The sequence below is a fragment of the Anthonomus grandis genome, chromosome 15 (assembly GCF_022605725.1).
Source record: "Anthonomus grandis grandis chromosome 15, icAntGran1.3, whole genome shotgun sequence".
NCBI classification, from domain to species: Eukaryota; Metazoa; Arthropoda; class Insecta; order Coleoptera; family Curculionidae; genus Anthonomus; species Anthonomus grandis.
This window is the reverse complement of record NC_065560.1, coordinates 11,180,879-11,184,959: the sequence shown is the minus strand read 5'-3', so window position 1 is coordinate 11,184,959 and position 4,081 is coordinate 11,180,879.

Here is a 4,081-nt window from a genome sequence, read left to right as displayed (position 1 = left end):
CGCATACAATGATTCATTTTAATGAACAGGAAAATTAGCTCAGAAATTTTACTGGTTCCTATTGTTTCTCCATTATCCAAGAATACAGAGTATCCTGCAATCGTGTAATTATCTGTGAAAAAATGAAGAAACCTAAGCAACTAAACTCAAACGTTTTTAAGCACGACCTTCTTAAAATTATGAATACTCAACTTCGGTCAGATCACAATCCGAATTAACCGGTTAAACAGGAAAAGTCTTCAGAACAAATGAAACTGAGCTCAATGTGAATCAGTGGTCAAACGAGACTGTTAAAAAGAGTCTGCAAGAGCGTGTTCCAGAAGTTCTTAAAGCTGTTGATGGCGGTATTACTTACACAATAATAATTTAACAATAAATTTGGGAGCTTATTATAAAACCCAAATTAAATTAACTTAGATTAAATTTGTAAAAGTAATATTAAAATTTATTTATTCTTCTATTCTATCAATAAATAAGATTTACAAACACAGTATAATTCCGCTTAACCGGCTTCGCATTAACCGGTCGACGGATTAACGGATTAACCGGCCTGTTACCAACAGCCGAACGCAACGCAATATTTTCCAGGAAATTCACCGGCGAGGCGATTCGGCTGAAATTTCCCCGTTATTACGGGGAGATCCCTGTGAACTGAACTATAAACGATGTTGAATAGGATTATTTTGTCGTTTTGATCAGTTTGGTTTGTTCTTGCTGTGGGTACGTACAAAACATAACTCCTTTACAATTAGTGTAAAGCGCAAAAGAATTGTGGTTTCGATGTTATAAAAATGTTAAAGCGGATTGATAATGGTGAATCTGTGGCGAAAATCTGTGCAGAATTTAATGTTGGAAAAAGCACTGTAAATGACTGGCGAAGAGATAAGCATTCGATTGAGGAGTTTTGTTCGAAAATGGAATCTGATAAGAATCTAGGCAGCCGTTGTACGAGAAAAAAACCGATTTGCGAGGTCGTCGATAAAGCTTTGTGGATCTGGTTTCTTCAGGAACGTCGAAGAGGTACACCGTCCCAATTTTGAAAAAAAAAGCTCTGGCTATCCACCAGAAGATTAATAATGGAGGCGAATTTGTGGCAAGTGATGGTTGGCTTAATCGATGGAAACAGCGACACGGAATTCATTTCGTACATGTAAGTGGAGAAAAACTGTCTGCTGATACTTCAGGTGCGACAGAATTCAAGACTAAGTTTGGTGAAATGGTTAAAACAGAGGAATTATCTCCAGAACAAGTTTATAGTATGGACGAGACCGGGCTAAACATTAAAATGTTACCAGAAAAAACTTTTCCAGGCAGTCATGAACAGTCTGCCTCTGGCTTTAAAAAGAACAAAGAACGTATTACAGTGGCCGTTTGTTCGAATGCGGTGGGAACTCATAAAATTCCTCTTTTCGTTATTGGCAAGTCTACTAAGCCACGGACATTCAAAAACTTGAATCCATCGTCCCTTCCGGTCTATTATAAGTCACAAAAATCAGCGTGAATGAATTCAGACCTGTTTAAAGAGTGGTTTAATTTAGAGTTTGTTCCAAGACTTAAAAAACATTTAAAAAGTGTTAACTTGCCTATCAAAGCAGTTCTAGTGTTAGATAATGCTCCAACACATCCTCATGACTGCGATGTAGATGACATAAAATTAGTTTATCTTCCTCCTAATGTGACAAGCTTAGTGCAACCAATGGACCAAGGAATGATCGAAAGCTTAAAAAGACGATACAGACGTAAACTTGTTTCTGAAATTCTGCAACAATTGGAGAGTGAAGACAAAGGTCTTTTAGAAGTCATCAAAAAGATCAATATCAAGGACGTTATCTATATGTTAGCTACAGCATTTCAAGAAATGCCGTCTTCAACGTTTATTAAATTTTGGAGAAAACTTTGGCCAAATGTTGAGAATCTAGTTGCGATCTCGAATATTGCAGGGACTGAAGAAGAAGAAAACAAATCCACTCTACAAGACCTTCAAAAGTTAACGGGTAAGGAAGCATTGTAACCAGAAGATGTGGAAAATTGGATGATAAGTTGTGACGATCACCTTGAGAATTAATTTTTGAATGATGAAGAAATCATAGATTCAGCAACCAAAGAACCAGAGGAATATGATGAGAGTAGTGACATTGAAGAAAAAACGATTTCTCATGAAGAAGCCAAAAATGTAATGGAACTTGCATTAAAATACATTGAGCAGCAACATGAGTCAACAGCATTAGACGTTTTGGTGATTAGAAAATGGAGGGATATCGCATTCAGAAATTCACTGAAGGTTAAAAAGCAGAAGAAAATCACAGACTTTCAAAAAAAAATTACATATTAAACTTACATAGATATGTATATTTGTTGATGTAGCACCTTCATGTATGTAAATATGAAATACATAACTATATAAAGAATATTTCTCCATTATTTTATATTTATTATGTTCATATATATGTGTAATACTCTCTTCAATACATATACATATGTACATAACATAGATAATGAACATAATATAATATGTATTATGTACACATATATAAGTACACTTCGGACTAACCGGCCAAAACGGCAACCGGCCAGGTATGCAGTCCCGAGGTGACCGGTTAAGAGGAATTCTACTGTATACTAGTAATTATAACATATGTTTACATTAGAAAAGATAGCTTTAACAAAACATTTTTATAGTTACACCTGATCTACTCAGTTATGCGTAAATACGTTTTTCTCTTATAGCCTTATAATCATGTGGTATAGGAATTAAGATTCTTTCACATAAGAAATATGATGCTGATAAATTGTAAAATCCACCTTAATCACATCTCCTCACAGATTGATATTAAGGCGTCGGGGTAGAATGTCATAAATGTTCTTATTCTTCATAAAGTTAAGGGTGCTTTGCAAGGTAAAATGTGTATATTGTATGTTAAGTTTTTATCAATACAAACACCGAGGTATTTATATTTAAAAACAAGCTGCTGAAGTGACAAACAAAACACTTTTGTTACAGGATCAGGTAAAAAAAAAGGAATGGGTGTCGCATGAAATTCTTGATACGATGGAGGAAAGAAGACATAAATGCAAAAATCAAATGTACCAAGTATATTTGATTTATGAGTTTGCACTAAAGTACCAAGAAACAATTACCCACATAGCAAACATATATGTAAATGCTATGTATATTCGTAATATCCTGAGGTATATACATACGATGTCTATTTGTAATGCTCTGTTTATTTTATGGATATGAAATAAATATACATTTGTCACACACTAGGTATTACATGGAATATACTATTAGTATGTATAGTGTATATACTGAATATACTAGATATTTAAACTATATCCAAGGGTTATATTCTATGGATAAATATAAACATCTATTATATTCTATGTATCTGCTATATGTGTCTTTATAGAATATACAAGTACATTTTTAATATTCCAGGATATATAGTATAAATTCCTAATGTATATAGGTACCTATATCCATGAAACATGTTCTGGATATACCATATATGCATAATTTCATAGGTAACAAAATGACATCTTGAATATGTCGTTTTTCGTACTTTCTGGTCTATAATATGACGAGTCATTTTGACGTCCTTACTACCTTAAAGTGACGTACAAATGTCATATCCAAAATGACTTCAAAAAGGCTTCTGGAAGACGTCAAATGTTTACGCAGGACGACGTTTAAAAACTGTTTTAGGTCGTTTAAAATGACTGACAACTTTTAATCTTAATAAAAGGAAGTGCGCGTCCATAAAATCTGCCATGTTTTCCTCTAATTTTTTTTGTCTATAAACAAGATTAGATCAAGATGACATGCTGTAAACGCTGTATAAAATAAAACTTTTTGTAGATAAATGGTATATATTTCGGGCAGACATTATCTCTTTAGAAGATGTTAAGTACTAAAAATAGAAGTAAATATCGCATTTTTTTATAAACAATGTAGTTTTTACATATATTTATATAACAAATCTTCAAAATTACATATTGTTTCTAAGGCATACTAATAGAAATTAGAATGCCTTAGGAACTTACATATTTATATGTTCTGTATGTATGTCCAATGTATATA